The following is a 24,511-nucleotide window of genomic DNA, read 5'->3' as shown; positions in this document are numbered from 1 at the left end:
ATAAAGAAATTCAAAACATCCAAGCTAAGCTTACAGATCTGGAAGCAAGATCCAGAAGAAACTTTCGGATTTACTATTTCCTGAAAAAGGTTTAAACTCTAAGAGACAGAAGATAACAAAACAACCAGATGCCTCTAAAACTGGAAACAAAAACAAATCTGATCAACCAGCAAACCTGGAGGATATTAAGACAGCTTTACTTCCCAGATAAGAAGCAATAAAAGGTTTATCTGTATAACTACAATCATTTGGAGATACCTTAACCAAATAATGGACAGGTTGGATAAATCTGAAGCCAAAATCATAGAAAATAAGGAGAAAATAACACTAATAACCAAAAAATCTGATTCCCATGATAAAGAAATTCAAAACATCCAAGCTAAGCTTACAGATCTGGAAGCAAGATCCAGAAGAAATAATATCATCATAAGAGGCATCCCAGAATCTATAACTCACAATGAACTGATTCCTTCCATCATACAAATATTCAGCATACTGCTTAAAGAACCTGGATTAGCTAAATAAATAATAATAGAAAGACCTCATAGAGCACTGAGAGAAACCCAAGTAACATATAAACCCAGACCCGTATATGCTAAACTTTCAAGATGTTAATACATATTGACTGCAAAGAAAAGTGGAGGAACTATAAACTGGAACAATAACACAATATCGTTGGCCCAAGATCTGCCCCTCCAAATAAGACAAGCAAGACAGCTTCTTTCCCCTTACTGCAAGTTCCTGATCGAAAGGAAAATTAAATTTCAAATTAAATACCCAAACATACTAACTTTCTACCTAGAAGGAATTAAATACATGATCTCCAACCAAAAAGATGCCAGAGAAACCTTTCTTGCTGTTTTCAAAAAAATCCCATCACTGGAACATTAAATATACTCACCGGAGCGATGCTTGACTGTCGGATGGATGTTTGCTCGCATTTTGGCGCTTTGGGATTGATTTTTAACTTCTGGACTTATGCTGGGCCTTTGTAGGCCTCTACCAATGGTATTATGGTACTTTAACATCATTCCACAAGCCACGAGGCTTTGCCGATGGAATTCAACTTTGTTTCTGCCTCTGCATTTTCCCACGCCAGAAACCAAAGTGCTCTTGCATGCTCTTCTCCAAAGCATGACACTTCCAGGGAATGCAGCATGCCTAAATGGTCCCCCTATGTTCGCTTAAACACTTGGAATGCTCCTATACTCGCAAAGCGAGCTCCAAGAAATTCCCCTGGTCACAGACAGAAAAAAAATGAAGAAACGGTCAATAATGATCGTATCTCTGCAAGGAAACTCATAAAGAAACTCTATACAGGACTTTAAAAGTTTAAATATTCTCTTTCTAAGTCTGCTAAACACAAGGTACAAGCAGTCCTACACTTTCAAATACCGAGCATGGTTATTTAAACTAAGATAGCAGAGCTGCTGTTACATAAATGCATTGTATTATAATCTCTGCAGTGGGATAGAGTAAAGACTAACCTTAGTTATATTCATTATCTAATATTTATAATTGAAAAATATCTACAAAAAAGCACAGTTGCTCTAATTTGTTTACTAAACTCAAGGTAGAGGGTTACTTTGTCAACTCAGTCCCACGGAGCTACTCTCAGTCATGCATAGCGCTATCTACCGGAGAATGAACAGTAAATAGTTTGCTTGATATTAATAGTCACATAAGCTGATAAACAGCTCTATTAACAATGTTAATATGTACTAAATTCCTACCCAATATACTTATGGTGAATATCAATCACTTTCCCATGGTAATAGTACTGTATTTTGCCTTGTTAAACTCAGTAGTCAAAGTCTGTATAATTTTAGTTCTGTATAATTCAAGTTGTTGAAGAAAATCTTCATGTATATGTATTTTAGATATTTTTTTGAACTTTTGTTCTGTCTAGATTTATTTAGTTTAAAGTGGAGCTTATCTCTCCGGGCCTCTACTGAAAATGGACATGTATCCAGTTAGACTAGCCCGGTCAACAAATGTAAAATAAATAAATAAATAAAAATACTAAATATCCCTTAATGTTTTATTGTTTCATTTCTAGACTATACCTACACAGTGAATGTTATATTGGCTATGTTTTTTAAAAAAACACGAACAAAATTGTGCAAATGTGTTCACACGAGATCAAGAGTTATAAACTCCTTTTCATGTTGGTATAACCCTGAAATCATACAAGTGTATCTTAGAATATTACAATATTATGTTTACCATGACATGTTAGAAAAGATATTAAAACATGGAGTGTACATGACCACCATAATGAGAAATCAAGCTAAAGCAACAAAATGCTTTCAAAGAATACTACACCCTTTAATAGAAAATATAAGCACCCTTCATATACAAAGCATTTAAACTTCTCCAGAATAAAAGACAAGATGTTGGTTGCTCCTTATAAAATTTCAATACATTGTAACAGCTATCTCATGTTGAAAGCAAGCCAGCTATTTAATTGACATTATCAAATAATTTTCATAAATGTAAAAATTTTTTGAAAAGGTGCATTTTCAAATAGATATAACACAATCTATTTGCACAGAGAATTAAGGTTATGAGCTATTAACTAGCTGCTCCCTATAAAGAGTCTTTGTTTTCCTCAACCTTCATACATCTATTATGAGACTCTGACCAAGGCACCTAAATTAGTCATTGATCTGTATTTTTAGATGAGGTACCTTAATGATTTCCTGAATTGTATGCCTAGTAATCACCTGTGAGACTAAATAACAACATAACATTACACTTTACAATAAAACATAATAATTACCTCATCATACCTCTCAACCTGGAAACATCAAAAATCTGGACAAGGTCCATGAAAAATAGGTACAAATCTGTACGCTGATTAACATCAAATTTGCATACATAATCATGAAACCCCACCCACTCCAATGGAATTGTGGGATACCAACATTCAAACACAAGCTGTTGAACAGACAACTAAAATATAGCACCAGAGTCCCCCTGCAGCCATTCCAATGTCCCATTATCTACCTATTTTGCCCCATTTACCATAAACACTAATGTGTACATACATACTGCTTTACTTCTACAATGGATTATCTGGATTTCTACATTTTATAGGTCACTTGGCTGAGGACTCAACTGTACAGCTGTGCTAGTGGGGAGTCTTACTGGGGATCCTGACAGAGGGGGAACCCAGACGCCGGACTGTGTTCCCTGTGTGCTCTTAAGGGAAATTATGCTTGATGCAGAAAGCTGCATCTGGAAATACTGGGAGCATCCGTTTGTGTTCCAAGTGAACATCCCTCTCCAGTGTCAGTGGTGAGTTTTCAGACTCCTTTATTACTGGCCCACAGTGGGGACGTCACATGAACCACTGAAATATTAGTTCTTAAAGTGACCACAGTGAAAAGGAGACACATGAAGAAAGCATAACACAAGAATTAGTCACATTTTCCACACAAAAAGGTAGAGAAGTTTTATTCTCCTTTTTGTAACTTAGGGACAGTTTCCCCCTCGCATGTATGCAGTGAGAGCTAGGACCACTGCTATATATGGGTAAAGAGTTGGATTAACTATTCCCTAACAGCAGAAGAAAGGCAAAAATTTACAGTGCTGAAACCAAGAACTGAAAGTGTTTGTCAGTTTGTTTACCTCTTAAGTAGATCAGAATGTGCTAGACCTCTGACACACACAAAAAAAAATGCAAACGCTGAGTAAAGTTAAAAAATGCTGCCAAGAATTAAGTACGGGAGGTGCAAATTATGACTAGTTTATGTTTCTAATTTTGCAATAAATTTATTTGGTAGAAATCTTCTGTTAAAAATATGCAGGGACATAAAGTGATTTATAACTACATACATATGTGGCTTATTTTCTCTGTAAAATGGGCAGGCCACTAATTTAACAATGACAGCTGTTGTGCTGAACACCTGTTAAGCATTCCCGAATTGGCAGGCAATTTACCCCTCTCACAATATTAGATTGGGAAGTTTATGAAAATAAACATATGCACTACTTTGAAGGATGGGGGGGGGGGACTCAAGATCAAGGGATGAAACCTTCCTGGCTTACACATGTAGTCACTAGGCACTCTTAAGTATAAGTTACATGAACACGCAGTTGGCTCTCTTTTTAACTCAAAAGCCCCCATAAAAGCTATCAGTACTACCTGTCCAACACTGGAAAAATAAACTGATGTATATACTACCAAAATGCCATGTGTACCGCTGGTATCTTAATTAATGGACTGCTGATATTCCCCATGTACCACCTATTGTACAAATAATAAAAGTATGTGACAAGGTACACAGGATTCTCTAAAATCTTGTAAGATTCACAAATTAGAGCCTTAACTCTACTCACTAAACTCCTAATTTCCAGTTAAAGTAAACTGTTACCCAACAGACAACAGCAAATGGTCAGAGATTATACAACTCCCACCCCTGCAACACCCCCAGCCAGAAATCATCTGGGCCAAAACCAATGGCTGATTGATGAATGAGAAAAACAAAATGAGAAGAAAAATATCATTAACATGTTAAAACTCTGACTAATGACATCCACAAAAACCAGAAGACTGTTTATAGTCCACATGCTACAACGTAGATGTACCTCTACCAGTTCTTTATTTAGCTGCAACACCTGTGTTATTACAAAAATGTAAAAAGGAAATGCCAGCACTAGGAAATTGTTTTCAGTTTGCTGTTTTATGCTTATTAAGTGCTTAAAAGTGACTTAGAATTCTGATCAGCTCCAGTTGTTTGAAAGGAAAGTCAACAATCAATGTCACAGCACATCTAGATAAACGTATATGACAGCAAGGCAAGCTACAGTTCAGTTCATTTCACTGTTTGTTTATTTGAAGACAACACGTGCATTTCCTGAATACCCAGCCAGGATTAGTATGAAACAACAAACTTCACAGCCCTGCAAATGGTAAAATATGTAAGGCAACCGAAGGAGATGCATGCTACCCAGATTATATTGGAATTATGTATGACATTCCATACTGCCAGCAAAATTCAACAATATTAATAAAGTTCAATGCCTTGTTCAGTATTTCTCTTCTCTCTCCTCCACCTTATACAACACGATCCTTGTCTGATCTACTCTCCAGCATAACATGTTGCTCTACAAAGTCATAATTTATTAATGAAAAGTTCACTACACCAAAACCAGATTTTATACGCATTTTCAGCCACAAGGGTAGTACATGTATTCCGAAATATAAATGGATAAATGTTTCTGTCCTTCAGGCAAGCAAGTATATGGAATTTTACAAGAATTAAATAATGCAAACCTAAAAATAAATAAATACACAGAAGCACACACACTTTGCTGACAGAATAAATAACGGCGAGTGAGAATGGCAGAATTGAACTGCCCAAAAGAATAAAGACATGTATCCTACTTGTTCGTTTACATTGAGTTCCCCGCTCGACAGAATAAAGTCATGTTTCCCAATTCCCACTTGTTGGTTGATGACTTCACTGCTCTGCAGAAGAACTGAAAAGATCCATCCATATAACCCGCTCGCTTCAATTCAAAGTCAGGAAATGGCGCGATGACAGAAAGCTTGATTCCGACAGGCTGATGGCGCTGACGGAGCTGACGTCATCACGCACGTGATGACGTCAGCTCAAAACCAGGAAAAATGAAGTATAAAAAAAGAAGCTGCGGAAAAGTCGGAAATGAAGGGGTGCCACTCGTGAATCGTGGCACCCCATGATTTAGACCCCAAAACTCGGTAAAAACTGAGTAATTCGGGACAGTTGAGAGGTCTGTACCTCATATTAGTATAAAAAGCTTGGAAAACTAAACTTTTAGTAAGGTCAATGTCGAACACTTGTCTAGGATTCATGGATAAGTATTTAATACTATGCTGTGTAAAAGATTACATAAAACAGTGGAGTAGTGCTACTGTGAAAAGAAGCATGTACTGTTGCTAGAGCTAAGGCATACTATGACACTTACTAAGAGTGCCCACCCATGCATGCAAAGTAATGATATTTACCTACAACTACAAATTTGAGCACCACAATCAGGGCAGCACTGATGAGCAACACAGACAAAAGATAGATCAATGTAAGCGTGCCGCCCTACACATTGCATAAAAGGGGAAGAAAGGGTGTGGATGGAAAGGGGGAAGAGAGGAACAGGAAGCAAAGGTGAACATATAAAATAATACTGGAATTTATTATTAGCTCAACAATAGTGAGAAATGTTAAAGGAAAAGATTAACAGTTCTAGCAATAACTTCTAATATAACACTATGTCATACTAACATTTATTTATACATTCCTATAAAAATCTTTGGAATCTACTTCAAATTTAAAAGCCTCTTTTCAAAAGACTTGAACTTGTTTAAGGAATAAAAACAACTTGCTATGCTACCTGGAATTGATTTAACTAGATAATATATAGGGAACAATGAAGAATGTACAACAATCTGAATAACCTAATGGACCTCTACCCAATATAATGGTTCTACTAATAACTTTCAAATTTATAGCTCTTAATTATTGCCAATCGTCTAGATTATACACTCTAGTTGTTCTATCAGGTTTATACAAAATCCATTGAGGAGGTTAGGGATAGATTAGTGGTGTTTTTTTTAGGGAATTAGCTTGTTAAGCTTTGTCAATGTAGAGAAAATATTTGCAGGGACACTAGTTACCATTTATTACCTAAATATTAAAACTCAATATGTAAATACTTTATTGAATTATAGATCTCTAAAACTAATAACTACTTACTCCCTGCTTTATTCCTGGTCCATGGGAGTAGTGGTTAGGCACAGGGTTGGGACGGGAATAATAGGATGCTTTCGTAATCTTATTTTATCAATTCATAAACAAAAATTATTATCACAAACAATCACACAAGACTTACTTCACCAACATCTCAAACACATAAATGCGGGAATTTGACTCATGGGATATTAAAGGGCTCCAGAATAAGAAAAAAAGAAAACTTTTTTACACCTCATCCTAAAAGCAAAAACAAGCTTCATATTAGTTCAGGAAACACATCTGACTCTTGAACAATGGTCAGTAATTAGAGGGAAAAATGGATAAGGGACAATATAGCTTCTGAAGGCAAAACTAACAGTGCAGGGGTAGCTATTATAATCAAGAAACAGTTCCAAGACAAAATATTAGAAACTAAAGTAGACAAGGAGGGGAGGTGGTGTTATGTAACTATTCTAACTCCAAATCTTTCTAAACCTCTTCTTATCCTTAATGTCTACATCCTTTGTAAAAATCAACACATTTTCTTTGCCTCGTTATACCCTATCTTAAATAAATTCCAAAATGATTATATGGTCCTGGGTGGCGACTGGAACACATATCCAAATCCCGACCAAGATAAATCAAGTACAACTATAATACCTAACAAACAAGCTCATTTAGCCCTAAGAGAACTTATACAGGATTATAAATTATATGACCCTTTTAATTATGGAGATAGTCTTAATAAATCTAACAGGTTTACATTTTACTTGCAATGCCACAAAATGTGGTCGAGAATAGATTTTTTTCTAGTCTCGGACTCATTCATTAAAATAGACCCAAAAGCAACCATCCACACCAGATACCTCTCAGATCACTCCAAAATTACTTTAAACCTTAATGGAATTACAAAGAATAGTGCAACAAAAAAAGGGTACAATTGGTCTCTGAACCCCAACCTTCTAACCAAAAAGGAAATAATAAATGATATCAAATCCCTACTCAAATCAACCCTGTCTAACAGTCTTAAATCTCAATTACCTCTGGATATCGAATGGGCAGCAACCAAAGCTCAAATTAGAGGAATATTTATTAAAAAAGCAGCCTACTATAAAAAAATCAGCTTAAAGAAAAACAGGATTTAGAAACCAAGATACAAAAGCTTGAGAATAACCTATTAGCTAACTATAAAACACAAACAGAAACAGAAATAATGAAACTTAAAAAAGAATTATACCTCTTACATAACAACAAATTATCCTTCTATGAAACCAGAATGTTAGCCAACTACGCTAATGAAGTACAAATACCGTCTCGAGCACTGTCCAGAATTATAACCCAAACTAAACCTCACTCCCAAATATCTGAAATACTCTATGAAAACAATCATTACACCAAAATTGAAGATATTACTAAAACCTTTGAACTAATTTATTCGCAGACCTATGGAGAACAAATATCAATATCCTCAAAAGAAGATGGAGCACATTTTCTCCAAAAACTCAATTTCCTGAAACTAGACCTTAAACAACAGGAGAAATTAAGTGAACCTATCTATATTAGTGAAATAACTAAAGCAATTCAACAAATGAAATCACATAAAGCCCCAGGCCCAGACAGCCTCACTGTTGAATTTTACAAAACCTTCTCCCCTATTTTAGCTCATATTCTATTCCATATACTGAATTATATAATAAACAATAAAATTAATGATCTGCACTTTAATGCATCTAAAACTATTTTTATACTCAAAGAACAAGCTGACCCAAAAAAAACAGATAGCTATAGACCTATCTCACTGTTAAACATTGCCACCAAAATTTTAACATCTATACTTGCAAACAGACTGAAAAACCTGCTAGATAAAATTAGCTCCCTGAACAATCTGGTTTTACAACATTCAGACAAATGAGTGATAATACACTAACTCTCAATACACTAATCTCTTATGCTAATTATATTAATTCAAACATATATGCATTAGTTGTCAATGCTCATAAAGCCTTTGATAGAGTAAATATAGAATCTCTACTCCAAACGTTACCTTATTTTTTGACATCAAAATTTATTGGTCCATTTATTATTACTTCACTTATATACTTATTTATATTTATATCTTCATCTATTTATTTATTCATCCATTTATTTTATTTTATGTATATTATTGTAAAATGCATTTTCAAATGCTTAAATTTCTGAATATTTATACATCTATAATATTTATATTTATAATATTTATAATACATATAACAATTATTACCCGATAGATTTTGATTCAAGAAAGGGTACGAATAAAGACGGATCATATATCGTATATTATGTTATACTTGATGATGATATATATCTAAGTGAATTTCAGATAATTTTAAATGGACTTAAAATTATGTATGCCCCATTACATTCAATGCTCCTTTTGTTGTGCTGTTTTAAAAATGCTTCTACAGAAAATGACCATTTTAATGTATGTCTTATTACATTCAGTGTTCTTATTGTTATGTTGCTTTAAATTCTTTACAGAAAATGACCATTTTAATTGAATTATCAGCTAATTAATTAATCATTAACTACATTCATTAAGCTATACCTCCCTATAAATATGCTGACTGTTTTCAGTTGTACATTGTCTGAAGAAGCGTATCAGAGCATACGCGAAAGCGCTCACCGTTTGTCTTTTCCTCTAATAAATTATTTCATGTAACGTGGAGAGTCCGAGGTTTTTGTTCTTCATTTTCAGACTGAAAAACCTGCTAGATAAAATTAGCTCCCTGAACAATCTGGTTTTACAACATTCAAACAAATGAGTGATAATACACTAACTCTCAATACACTAATCTCTTATGCTAATTATATTAATTCAAACATATATGCATTAGTTGTCAATGCTCATAAAGCCTTTGATAGAGTAAATATAGAATTTCTACTCCAAACGTTACCTTATTTTAATATACCCCAAAAGTTTATCCAAATTCTACAAACATTATATAATAACCCCTATACATCTCTATATATTAACAAAACTTGGTCAAAGAGAATATCAATTAAAATGGAACCCATCAAGGATGCCCTCTATCTCCTATACTTTTTAATTTATACCTAGAACCACTCTTCCTAAGTATTAAACAAAATCTTTACTTTAACCCCCCAATAACATATAACACCAAAATCTTCTTATCAGCCTTTGCAGATGATTTGAACATTTACTGTACCATGCCAATCTCAGATATAAATAAAATATTATCGGCTATGGAACACTTCTTGAAGATATCAAACTACAAACTAAATCTTAAAAAACTAGCATATTTCCTTTAAAAACCCCTAAACCATTCTCCCTTTTACCTCTGGTAGGAAAATTGAAAACAAAAGAAGTAATCAACTATTTAGGCATTACTTTTTCCACAAACAATAAAGATTTCTACTCAAATAATATAACGTAAAAATGGCAGAATATTATTTTAGACCTTAATAGATGGAAAAATCTAAAATTACCATTTCTGGCCAAAGTCTCTGTAATCAAAATGAATGTGTTACCCATATTACTTTATATATTCATGACTACTGAGCTAATCATACCCAATAATTTTTTTAGACAAATTCATACTTTGCTTGCAAAATTCATATGGGAACCAAAAAAAAACAGAATTTCATATGAAAAACTCACGACCCCAAAAAATAAAGGTGGCTTAGACCTTCCCAATTTTGAGATATATTACCTAATTATAAATTCTAACAGGGTATTATGAATAGCTGAATATAACCCAAAGAATAAAGATTGGTCCCTGCTGTGGCTAACAATATACCAAAGACACATCAAAAGCCTGGATATCAACCCCAAAGCCTTACCATTCATAAATACAAATTTAATAATTTATAACAATATAATAGAACCCCTTAAACACTCTATATCACTTAACACAAAAACTCTTTAAATATTTAAATCTTGCACAAACTATGATGATATTACAACCTTTGCACAAAAATCCCAACCTTAAAATAAACAATCAGACCTTAAACCTGAACTTCTTTCCTCAATTAATTAATACAACCATCCAAGACATATACCCATATCTAAAGTGTTCAATACAAGAAATGAGGAACCAATTGAACCTCCCCAAATCTTATCTAGTAATTTTAAGGCAAATTAAAGAACTATGTACCAGTTATCTCCAAAACTACAATATAACTAACAATGATATAATAACCTGCAATTTACTCTGGAAAACCATCCTCTCAACTAAGAAATATATCACTAATACATATAAATTAATAAAAGACATCAAATTCCATACAGATATACTTGTCTCGGACTATTGGAGAAAGATTAGTTCTTCCTTTGATAACCAACAACTGAACCAAGCAATTAACCTAACAATTAAATCTATACCCCTTAAAAAACTAGCATTTACCCAACTTATGATTTATAATAACGCATATTTCACACCTGCTATTTTACATAAATTTAACCCTAAGAAATCCCCATTCTGTCCACACTGTAAAGACCAAATGGCTGATACACTACATCTGTTCTGGAGCTGTAAGTGTGTATTTAAACTTTTGAATGCCCTTAAACTTCAACTGCAAAAAATGGGCTATCAGACATCTACTCTCACCTAGGAATTTACTCTTTTACATATCTTACCAAACAATATTTCTAAAACACAAGCAGTTACGGTGATCAACATTTTCCTTTTAATGAAACTTTATATAGCAACCAATTGGCTTAACTCAATTAACATTTCTTGGGAGAATTTTAGAATAATGGCGACTAAACATGTATTAGCCCATAAAATTTTAATCAACAAAGGGAATAAAAACAATAAGCTTAGGAAATTATGGGAACAAGTCTTTAATATTATTCTTGCTTAACTCATCACAAATAACCAGATTTAACTACGAATAAGAGGTCCCATATTAATTCATATCCATGACTCACAAACGTTTTTATTTTTTCTTCTTTCCCTTCTCTAATTTAGATTTCTACTCACAACTCTTATCAAATTGTAACACCTTTTCTTCCGAATATTGAAAGCATCTATGTGCATAGTGTAAATATTATTGTTTGTTGTATCTCTTTTTATATTACCTTCAATATATAACAACTGTTTATTGTGAATGTGTGTAACCTCTTCTTATTGTATTTTGTTTACTATTCTGTATTGATGAAAAGAATAAATAAAAATTATTGAAAAAATAAATAAATAAACTCAATGACCAACAAATATCTCTGTTGAATAAACCTATTACCCTGATAGAACTTAAAAAGCATAAAAAAGGGAAATCGTAAAGCTCCAGGATTAGATGGTTTAAGTATGGAATTTTGTAGTCTGCTTCCATTAAATATTTTAGAATTACTGATTGACATTTTTAGGATAATTCAGAATGACAAAATAACTCCTCCCTCATGGAAGTTTTCTGTAATCTCACCTATATTTAAACAATAAAAGGATAATATGTTAGTTTCCTCATATAGATCTATTTCATTATTAAATGTAGAACATAAAATATTTACCTCCATTTTTGCTACAAGATTAAGATACATACTAGACAGGTTAATTAAGATCAAGCAGGATTTGTAGTCACTAAATTAATGTACAATAATATAAAAAGGGTAGTAACTATCTTAGATTTAAGAAAAGGAATGAACAAGAAATTAGCCCTAATTAGCTTAATTATCGAGCGATCTTTTGATTCTGTAGATTGGAACTACTAGTTTAAAACTTTAAAAGCATTTGCATTTCCAGACGAGTTTACTGGAATATTAAAAAATGTGTATAGGGACTCCAAAGCATGTTAAAATCGGATCTTACATTTCTCAAAGATTAACTTTAAACAAAGGCGCAAAGCATGGGTGTCCCTTGCCCCCTCTGCTATTTGCACTAATTATCAAACCCTTGGCTAATAGTATAAGACGCAATAAAAAAAACTGATGGATTCTTAATTAACAGAGATTGTCAATCTAAAATACAGCTTTTTGCATATATTTTCCTAACTATAGTAGATTTAAATTATTCAATCGAAGAAATAGATGAGGAAATTGAAAAGTTTCAAGAAGTATCACTGCTGAAATTTAATAATAATAAAACTGAAACTTTGCTGTTAAATCAATTACTAGAAAGTAAGTTCAAAAATAAATATAAATATAATTACATACATACAAATATTTCAAGCATGGGCATTAATTCCATTCTAGCTTGCCAATATACCAAAACACTTGTTCCCATAACAAGTGTCCAGGCTGCTCTTAAAAATATCTAAACTAGTTCTTGCTTTAATGTAATTTGGTAGCCTGTTTCATGCATCAGCAGATCTCTCAGAGAACGAGTTAGTACACTTCTTATTCCTATAGGATCTTCTGCATAGGTTGTATGATGATTCTCTACTACTTTTTGATAACCCCAAACATTTCCAGAGGTAGTCGTCTCTAAATGCCCTATATACCTGAATAAGAGCTCTTCTTAGATATCTGTAAGAGACACTGTACAAGTTCAGATATTTAGTCATCATCATCATTATCAGCCCCCCTTTTTTCCCATTTTTCTACATGGGGTCAGGGTATTGTGTTAACTGTCACCATCTCTCTCAATTCAGTGCTATACTCTTGCCTTCTTCAACACTCATGCCTGACTGTCACAGATCTTCTTTTACACAATCCATCCAACTCTTTGCTAGATGTCCTTGCTTCCTCTTACCTTCTTCCTGTCTGCCCCAAATCTTCCTCACCAAACTTTCTGCTTTTCTGCATGTGTCCAAACCACCATAATCTGTTCTCTTTGATCTTTTCTACAATTGGAGTTACTTTGACTTCTGCTCTTATGTCCTCATTTCTTCATCTGTCCTACAGTGTACATCCTATCTCGTGCTTGTTTTCTTATAATGTTTCCAAGTTTGGGTCTACTAACAATCAAATATTTCATTTCTGTTTTCTTAGACTTTATAAATCTTTTTATACATCCTATAGATCTATAACTATCATTAACCAATTGGTTGACATGATTAGAAAAAATCATAGCTAGATCTAATCATATACCCAGGTCCTTAAACGAGACTAGTTTCAATTTCTGTGTGCTGTATTAAATATTCACATTTCAATTTATATCTCCCAAATCTCATGTGCTTTAGGAATACAAATCTATCAGGATGTAAGTAAGATTATTAATAATAATTTTTTAAAAGTAATTAAAGAAGTGTTACTTCTTATTAAAAATGGGATGACTTTTTTTTTTCCTTTTGAGAACAGGTTAGTACTTATTAAAATGATTATATTGCCCAAGATGTTGCATTCAGCTTTAATACCTAATAAAAAATGTTAAAAAAATGGAAAAAAAATAACTTCATTCTTATGGTATCCTAAAAAGCTGAGAATGGCTTATAGAAATCATATAAGATTATGTCAGTAGGGTGCATTAGCTTCCCAGATGTAGAATCATATTCTATTGCTGCAAGTTTTAACTTTATTATATTTTGCATAGACTCAACTTAGACTAGTCAATAATCTTTACCTTAGAAGTAAATTAATTTCTGTCTTTAGACTATTCATTTATGAAATAATTTCTTAAAACAGTTAAGAAATATGTTTTTAAAACTCCATTAATATCAAAATTGAAAATGTTGTGCTTTCCCATTGCACACATCTCTAGATTTAAGGAAACTCAAAACAATGTTAAAATGAATTTGCTAAAAAGGAATGGATTAGTATTATGGCCAGATTGCTTTGAAAAAGGAAAAACTAAGTCCCATAATAAAAAAATAGTGGATGATATAATGTTACAGTTACCAGTCTGGAACGTGATATAAAAATTACATTTGATAAATTGAAATATTTTGAAAATAAAGTAAATGAAGCAAAAACAAAGGTTCTGGTAATGAATTATGTTCCAGCAACGTATCTGGTATAGAACATTCCCTTTTGGGGGGGTAATGACAACATGAGATATGTGGAGATTTGGTTGAAATGGTATGCTGAGCAAACACCAAAAGAGCTCAGATGATGTAGTGGTACATTCTTCTGACTATAGTGTTCAGGATCATGGGTTTGACACTTGGGACTGTTGTTTTGTCCGCAATGGTGGTTGGCATAATGGTTAAGGTGTTTACCTCAGAGACACAAGGTGCTGGGTTTGATTCTCACATGTGGTAATTGGCTGAGCTTAAAATGGCCTGTAAGTGCATCTAGCCTACTACTGAACTAAATATTGGAATAAATTACTCAAAAGATAATAAGTAAGATACAATTATGGAAAATGTTAATTATGCACATCAATAAGATACAAATGATTAAGATGTTTTTGGTCAGGTTTATATGTATTAACAGGGTCAATGATGTTAAACCAGGGTGAATTTGCAGTTAACCATCCTTTTATCCAGATTACATTTGAATAGTGTAAGAAAAGCACTTTGCTTTATGTGGAGAGTAAGACAATTCCAAAAAAGTGGTGTTCTCTATGATACACATCTATCCCCCTCCAACATGTTCTGTTTATGTTGCAAAATAGATTAAGATCTCTTGACTGGGTTTTTATGCTCACATTAGACTTGCAACTTTGCAGTGGGTATGACAGGATAGGGACCGTTAAAGTTTTGTATGCGAGGCAGAGATTGGGTAACCATTTGAAATGTTAGGACCCACTAGACCGAGTCCTGAAGCACAGACACCAAATGGCCGAAATATCAGACTTACATATACTAAGTCCAAGATGCCATTTCTCAGAATATTCTCTTTTCTCAGAGGTATGGGAATATGTGAGTTGGTATATATAAGTTTGAAATTCACTCTTTGCCTGTGTTTTTGGTCTTTTTGTTTTTTTGGCTCATCGACACTTGGCATTTTGAATGCTGACCTTTCAATTGGGAGCCCAGAGATCACCCCATATGACACTGAGAATAAGGACAAGGCTCTGAGAGCATGATATTAATGGACAAGCATTTAAGACTAGGAGAGTTAAGAACTGTTATATTAAGTGTGTGGTTTAATGCTCTGTAATATCTTTCTAAATTGTTTTACATAAGACAGATAAAAAGGCAAGTTTGCAAGCAAGTACAAGAGCATAAAAGGGACATTAAAAATAATAATAAAGAGACTCAAGTGACAGTACATTTTTTAGAACTGACATACTTAGCAACCAACAAACCAAACTAATGCACAATGCTGAAAACTATGCTGGAGAACACTCAAAGCTCAATAAACATATAAAATTGACTTTAATAGTGAAAATATAAAACAAATAAGAACTTTCATCTAAAAGCATACGGACTTCTTCAGATAAAACTTGTCAAGTTTAAAATTTGAGCTTAATTAAGCTTCTAAATCACATGACAATGTCACTGCAAAAACGGCTCCAAACTTTTAAAGCAACAGTTGTCTAAAATCTTATTCAACCCAAGTGCATTGTGATTAACTCATAGGCTAATAAATAGCTCTTAAAATTACAGTAATATAATATCATACATAAAAATACATGGAAATGCATAATAAATAAAAAATAAATAATAAAAAATAAAAAAAATTGCAAACATGATTCACCTTTCATACACTTTCCTCTTAAGTAAGCACTGTAATGATATAACTTCATTGAGTTCTGGGGGTGGGGCTGAAGCATTCAAAAAAATCTGCCACCAAAGTTCCCTCTCTCGAGTCAATAATTTCCAATGACCACCCCTAGGACTAACTCCCACTTTTTTCTAAAATAAACAGAAAATGATGGTCCAACCATTGCTGAATATGTTTATAGAGGGCATTCATAGATTTATACTTCCTTATTTCAAAATTGTGCTGATAAATATAATCTCTAAGTTGCCCTCTGATTTGCCAACATAAAAACTATTACAAAGCTGGCATGCAGCAGCATAAATGATTCCTTTTTTATGGCGGTTAAATTTTCCAGGAATGCAAATCACTTTATCATGGATTGAAAAACTAATACACACAAAAATAAAGGGACATTGGGAACATGCACCACATTTAGACATACACTTTTTAGATGTTTTAACTTTCAGGTGGCCCATACTATCATAAATATTCTCAAAACATGTGCATTTTTGTAAACATATATTAGGCACAGGACCTATACAATTACTTAGAGTTCTATTATTCATAATAAACTGCCAATTCTTTCTGATTAAATTACTAATTTTGGGACTGTCCACTGAATATGTGGTTACAAAAGATTTTACAAAACTAGCTTGCTGCTGATGCATACAGGTAGCAGATGTACCAACATTATAGTTCATCATACTCAAATTATCATCTACCCTACCTTCCACTATTTGTAAATTACAATTTTCGAGGTATAGAATTGGTGCATAAATACCTTTAATCTTTTTCAGTTTACTTCTTCACAAACATATTTATATAATGACTCTTTTTTCAAAAACATTGTGCAAAGTTCTTCTATCTCTTTGAGGAAGTCACAGTGTCTAGACACCATCCTCACTGCCCTCACGAGTTGGCCCTTAACCACAGCCTGCTTTTGGTGCCAAGGGTGGCAACTGTTGTAATGTAGGAACATATTTTAATATGCAGGGTTCTTATAAATTTGAGACACAACCTGCATATTCCCTGAAATATTCTCCTTTCTTAACTGGACATCCAAATATGCAACATATTTTGTACCAATATTGTGTGTACATTTTAAAAAGGTGGTTGAATTATTGATGTAAGATATAAATTCATCAATTTTATCTTTACCATCTGTCCACACTATAAAAATGTCATTGATAAAGCAGGTGTACATGCTCCAAGACTCTTCATATTGACTATTGAACAAAAAAAACTTTCTTCCCAAGCAGTCATGACTATATTTGCATTCAATGGGCTGCATGCTGTCCCCATCACTATACCCTTATTTTGATAGAAGTAATGGCTTTCAAAAAAATAAAAAGAAATTATTACATAAAAATATATTTATTAAGACACAAAGGGTATTATTCTTATTCTGGGGTAAATGCATACTCTCAGCTAAATACTCTGAAAACCATTTTAAACCAGTGGTATGCGGGATGCAGCTAAATAAGTCCTGTACATCAATTGTGATAAAAACAATATTAGAAACATTGTTTGACTGACTCACCCTTTTCAGAAACTCCCATGAGTCCATATAAATATGATGAATGCTATAAACATTTTGTTTCAACATTTTATCAAGGTAGTTTGCCATAAAACTCATTTTTGATGTGCCCACATGCACAACAGTTCAAAAGGGTGAACAATCCACATTTTTGTGGATTTTGGGCACACCAAATATTACTGGAATCCTAGGTTCCTTGAGGGATAAACATTTCTACTCACCTGGTTGAAGTTTGCACTGCATAAGCATATCATATAAAGTGAAAATCTATTTCATGATATGAAACATAGACCTCATTAATAGAGACTTCTGCATAAGTACTATCATACAATAAATCAAACATATGTCATTCATAGTCAAGCTGATGCCCATCACCTTTATCTAGCGATATAAATTGCAGATTCTGTTCTGTTCATAATTCTTTTAAAATATTATATTGCTGTTTAGAAAGGTTGTGCAAGGAATGTGATGATTGCATAGTTCTCAAATGCCTAACATCCATCTCCGAAACCTGCTCAAATAATTTAAGAGTAGGATGAAGCTCTGGAATGAATGTACTGGGAATGCACAAATTATTCAGTTCATTATCAGACAAATCATAATGGGCCATCATATAGTGAAGATTGAGTTTTCTGACACAGAACAACATGGAGAGGATTTTGAATGTTTATGTTATTTTATTATGTACAGTTGTAAAATTCCAGCCCTGTATTTGAATATAGCCTATAAACTATTAATGACAGAATCATGGTATATATTTATTTATGGAATACTGGCTCCAGCAGGATTAAATAATTAATTATATATGAAGTATTTAATTAAGTGTTAATAATGAAGCTTTTCTGATTGGTTGGAAGTGAATCTTTGGATGATGTAGAAGAAGTATTGTGTTTTATTTATTCACATACCAAGGAAAAATAAAAGAAAGGAGGTGTGGCAGATTTGAGTAGAAAGTAGAGTACAGATGAGGAAAGGTGAGTAGTGTGCATATTTATTAGGTGATACAGAAAAAAAGAACATCATATTGAAGTTGAGGTAGATGTAGAAGGCAGCAAGTATGAGTTAGAATTTTGCTGGAGGGAATATCTTATCAGGGAGCAAGTAGAGACAGGGCAAAGGGATAGAAGAAAGTAGGAAATTTACACTGAGAAGTTGCTTTGTTTGGGTACATAGGGGTAATGTTGATGAGTATGTAGAGACAGTAAGGACAAAGGGATGGAAGACAGTAGGAAATTTACACTGAGAATTTGCTTTGTTCAGGTACATAGGGGAAATGTTGGTGAGTATGCAGAGGCAGTAAAGACAAGGGATGGAAGACAGTAGGAAATTTACACTGAGAATTTGTTTTGTTCAGGTATATGTAGTAATGTAGGTATGTAAGGACCAGGATAATCTATCCTCTGGAGGTGCAAGGGCAAAGCCAAGTATATTTAAAGTGTTGTTTTAGCAAGTTTTTTTTTCAGGCTGGATAAGTTGGTTTGTTGTTAGATGGTGGTAGGGATGGAATTCCAGGAAAGAGGATGGTATAATGGTTAAGGTGTTTATCTTACAAACACAAGGTGTGGAGTTTAATTCTCACATGGGGTAATAGGTTAGGTTTAAAATGGCCTGCAAGGTCATTTAGCTTAGTACTAATGTAAGTAATGGGAAAATAGCATAATGGTTAAGGCATTTACCTTAGAGACCCAAGGTTCAGGGTTTGATTCTCATTGTCATATGGGGTAATTGGCTAGTCTTAAAATGGCCCAGAAGGACACTTAGCCTAGTACCAATGTATGAATCTATAAATTTGACTGCAAACACAGACCAGCAGACTTGTGGGCTTCACTAAAGATTAATAAGGAACTTCATGGACTTCCACTGACTATTAAGTCCTCTTCCCAGAGGCTCTGATTAAGTTTATTAATTTCTCCAGTGAGCAATGCTCTATGCTCCATCTGTACCACATGGTGTGATTGCTAGAGCTTAGCACCAAGAGAGAGATGCTATCCTCTAACTATCTGCAGGAATGGGAGTTCTCTTTTTGCCCTACTTTCCTACTACACATGCTTGGTTATACTCTAGGGTTTGGCATGCAATGGGCTTCAGCAAGGGCATGCCATCCAATTCCATGAGTGACATAACCAAACAAAAGGATGTGCACTCCTTGTGGCAAACATCTGTGTGCAAAATTCAATCTCCACCATTGATTCTGTCACAGAATGTACCCCCTGATTATCCAAGCTTCCATCAGGAAAAAAGAATGAAGCCTAATACCAGTACCCCTAGAGGAACTTTATCTTGAAGGATAGCTAAACTGATTAAGACATTTCAGAAAAGAACTAACTCATAAACAGTGTGTGTTTATTTATTTGTTTATTTACTTATTTGTGTTTGTTGACCAGGAAAGTCTATCTAGGCAAAGCCCATTTTTACTGGAAGTCCAGGGTGAAAAGTTTCAGCAAGGTAAAATTGGAACATATATGAGAAAAAACATATTATTTATATAAATAAATTACAGAAAAAAACACTTATTTTTTTATGTATCTAATGCAGAAAAGGCACTACATCAGAGGTTTTAATATACAATTTCACATTGTATAATGCACAAACTTTAGATAATGGTTTTAAGAGAAAGACAGAGGGTTAGAAATAAAACTATTTAGATACTGATAAGTGAGGTAAGGAATTGTGAGAGGATATCACCAGACTACAAAACATATTATAAGTAATGGATAGATATAACTTTTATGTCAAAGAGAAGGGGTAAGAAGTAATACTATTTGTATAGCTACAAGTGAGGTAAGGAATTAAATGTTAGAAGATAGGCAGGAAAAGGAGAAAAGTAAATATTTTTATGAGTGTCTACATACTGCAGAAAAAAAATATTAGGATTAAATATGGAGAATATGTCTGGTTAGTAGGGGTGAAGCTGAGGGATGTATGAGAGATGGAAATAAAGTTATAAATTCAGAATGAACAGGATGCAGAGTGGAGGGGTAAGTTTAGGAGGGTATCAAGAAGAAGGCGTAGGTGGTGTTTCATCTTAGATAGAAACAAAGAATATGCTGCCTGGGGAAAGTTTATGAGCTGAAAAGGATTAGCTCATTTAGGTGAGTAGCATATCCACAATCAGGAATGGTGGTAGATGTTTCCGCATAATTTGATATAGTGCTGGTTTACGTGCACAAGTCTTTTGCAAGTAACTTTTTATTACATGACAATCTATGCCATATGATTGAGGGTGGCCTAATGGTTAAGGTGGTTGCTTTACAAACACAAGGTACAGGGTTTGAGTCTCACAAGGAATAAATGGCTAGTCTTAAAATGGCTCACAAGGGCAGTTAGCCTAGTATGAACCTAACCTAACATGATCATAATACAGGTGCTACAGATTCTTCTAAAGTTCTTTTAAAGTAACACATGAAAAATCTGATTTCTTCAGTCTTGTCAAACTACACCCCAAAACAAGTAGACATCTTGGCATGCTAGATTGGTTACATATAGAATGAATAAATGTATGCATCTGTACATGAAAACAAGTGCCTTTTTTAGTTTATTATTGGACATTTAGTGCATCACCATGATGCACTGTATCAAAGTAAGTACCAGGGTAAAACATCTATGTACTTTACTTTAAAACTGTCTCATTCTGCTTTTACTACTTCAATATTATTTCTTCTTTTCTGACAGACTGCAAATGTCACAGTTGTTTGGTTATGATCAGCCATCCAATGCAAATTGTTTTTGACTGTGAAATAAATCCTAAACAGAAAAAGAGAACCATGTCTCATTGCCTTTTCATCAGTCTTCATGCCAAGACTGAAACAGTGGATAGAACATTCCAGGTAAGTCTAAATAACTTATGTGGCTGTATTACAAATGATTTAATGGTCTTTTGAGTCAAGTAAAGCTGCACTTGAAGTGATTAAACATTTGTGCCAGTCTAGTACCATATTTCTTTCATGACGTCCTAAGATTAAGTATAGATTTTGCATTCACTGATTCAAGAAAATCTATGCATTTATTTTTGCCTGTACAAGATGGCATTTCCATTAAACTATTTAAGTACCTCTTTTTCAAGGTTGTATACAAAACAATGTTGAAAACACAAGTGCAGACTTCTAATGTGCATCAGTTGTTACTTTTACATTTACTTTACTCATATATTTGTTTAGCATTTGCTAGCTATGCAAGCCGACAGGAAACACAGTGATTGTTTTTAAAACTGGCCTAACAAAGAAAAAAAATAGGTGTAAAATGCCCAGCAGAGTACTATCATAGTGGCTCTGATTAATCTTTATACTAGGCATTGCATCTTGCAAAAGTTGTAATGCAGAACAAGAGAAGAATAAAGCATTAGCAATGGAAAGCAGTATTATCCTCAATAGTGACTATAATCCATGGATCACAGCAAGGTACATTACAAGCTTCAGACATGACAGAGGCAGCAAGCTGTTTTTCTTTACATACCAAGAGGATGAAACAACTCTGTCTACAGTGTCAGTGGTGCAACAGGGAGCACACTTGCCTTTTTGTACAGAAGGCTGTGGGTTCTATTTCCATACCAGGTAGTTTGATTGCTGACACTGCATTGCAGCAGAAGGGGGGTAGTGCACTCCAGAGTATGCTGTCGTTTGGATGAGATGTTAAACTGAGGCCCAGTTTGCTTGAGTTGGTGGTAACTCAGGGGAGTATAAAAGAGCCTATGGAAACTATTGAAAAGAGTAGGGGAAGTTCCCAGATGCACAGGCCACATTTTCCCTAGCAGTATAAATAGCACCTCCGTCTCCGTGGAAAGAGGTTACTAGCCTAGTGGGACTAACCTGGTCAACAAATGATAAATTAGTAAAAAAGAATAGGCAACAGATCAATTTATCGTCAGTAGATTTTTTGTAGTAAAAGTTGTCTTTTCTTCTTGACTGTTATTTCTAGAACTGATTGCATTATAATCACCTTACAGAGGGGGAATTTAGTTAGAGAATAAGCTGTTTTGGTGATGCATTGCACTTCAGGGTTCTTTTTGCTATGTTCTTATCTTAAGAGAACTAGGATCATCCATAATGTGGCAGGAGGTGTTTGCCTGGTCTATCTGAGTTGGAAAGCACTCCATAAGGGCTGAATGTGTAGTCTTTTATTAGCTGGAGGGCTCAGGATTTCGATTTTGTTTTATTTTCTGCTGCTGTCATTTTGGTGCAATTGTGTGGATCTCATTTCCCTAGAACTCAGCAAAGCTTGACATCCTAGCCTGTGATCAAGAAGTGTTTCTAATGCATCCAGTGTCATCCAGGCAAAGATAAGTTCTTGTATTTGAATTTTTTCACTTGTTATTCACTATTTAAGTGATCACTACTATTTTACATCAATTTCAGAGCATTTCAAGTAATTTTTATTGAAAAAGTCATCCTTCCTCCTTGGCTCTTGGCTCTAGTGGAAATTACATTGTAATTGCCTTGCAGAGGAGTGACTTAGCTAGGAAATATGTTGTTTTGCTAAACTTGAGCATCTTTTGCTGTGTGTGTTTACATTAGGAGGTCTAGGATCATCCATCTTGTGATATAATATTTTTGTCTTGTTTTTGTCTTGTCTGAGTGGGAAAGCACTCCAAATTGTATTTGTTTATTGGCCAAAGGGCCCAGGAGTTAGATTGCAGTTTATTTTTGCTACTATAAATTCAGCATGTTTGCTCATGGCACAGTGGTGGTTAGCAGTGCCCTGTACAGATGAAAACATCCAGATAGTGAAGATTAATTATAAAACTAACATAGTACTGATATTGAAGCTAAAATAAAGCAATTGCATGGAGACAGGATAAGAGCAACCAGTCAGCACACTGAGCAGCACTGCTATACATCTTAATACTACCTTACCTAGTCTAGAGCTGGACCACAAAGACCACCATAGGAAACCTCTGTATAACCTGGTCCTTAACCTATCTTAGCCCCACCCAAATACAGGTATGGAGAATAAGCATATGCAGTTTTCAGATGCCTCTATAGCTAGCTTGGTAGATATGGACATCCTGAGACAATATAGCAGTTGTCTCATATTCACAGGCAACCATTTAATCCTTAAGGAAAAAAACACAGTATGCAAGAGATGTATATACACAAATTCATTGGAGGCAAAAATGTCACATATTAACAAGTTTGCCAAGAATGCACATACTACATCCAGCACAAACAGAGAGTTCACCACACTCCTAGACCAACTTATGATGAGGCATTAAAAAATCTATCCAAAACACAAATATCTCCTAAGCCTATGAACAGCAATGCCTAGTCTGAGCTATCTCTGAAACATTTACCAAATGCAATGCTGAACACCACATATATTCCTCCACCTAGTGGAGCCCTAAGAGCAAAGCCCATAAGGCAAACAAGTACATTACTCAGGAGTCTTGTAATAGGGGACTCCATTGTATGACACAAAGATGCCCCAGTCACTAGACTGAGCAAGGTGAGGATAGCAGTTAATTGCTTAACAGGAACCAGGCTCCACCAAGTTATGCATGCACTCAAGTCACTAAACCACAGGTACCATTGTGATTCTATCGTAGTCCATGTGGGCATAAATGACCTGAGATGTACTTCCCTGGATATATAAAAAGAGACAATATTGTTGTTTTGGAATATGTGTCTCAGACAGGAATGTGCCTTGCATTGAGTAACGTTACACATTCTTGAAGGATGATGTCACAGTACGAGCAAAAGATAATTGACTTCAGTAGTTAGCTTAGTTTCTGGTGTCACTCCAGGG

The 24,511-nt window shown here is 34.2% G+C and overlaps 1 pseudogene; it reads left to right on the top strand.

The window, feature by feature from the left end:
• Positions 1 to 21,522: 21,522 nt before the first annotated feature.
• Positions 21,523 to 24,511, top strand: part of LOC122810571 — a 166,432-nt pseudogene continuing 163,443 nt past the window's right edge.

Source organism: Protopterus annectens, chromosome 1.part1, assembly GCF_019279795.1.
Source record: "Protopterus annectens isolate FY-2018-M chromosome 1.part1, PAN1.0, whole genome shotgun sequence".
NCBI classification, from domain to species: domain Eukaryota; kingdom Metazoa; phylum Chordata; order Ceratodontiformes; family Protopteridae; genus Protopterus; species Protopterus annectens.
Note: the sequence above shows the minus strand (reverse complement) of the source record. Positions and strands in the feature narration are given on the sequence as shown.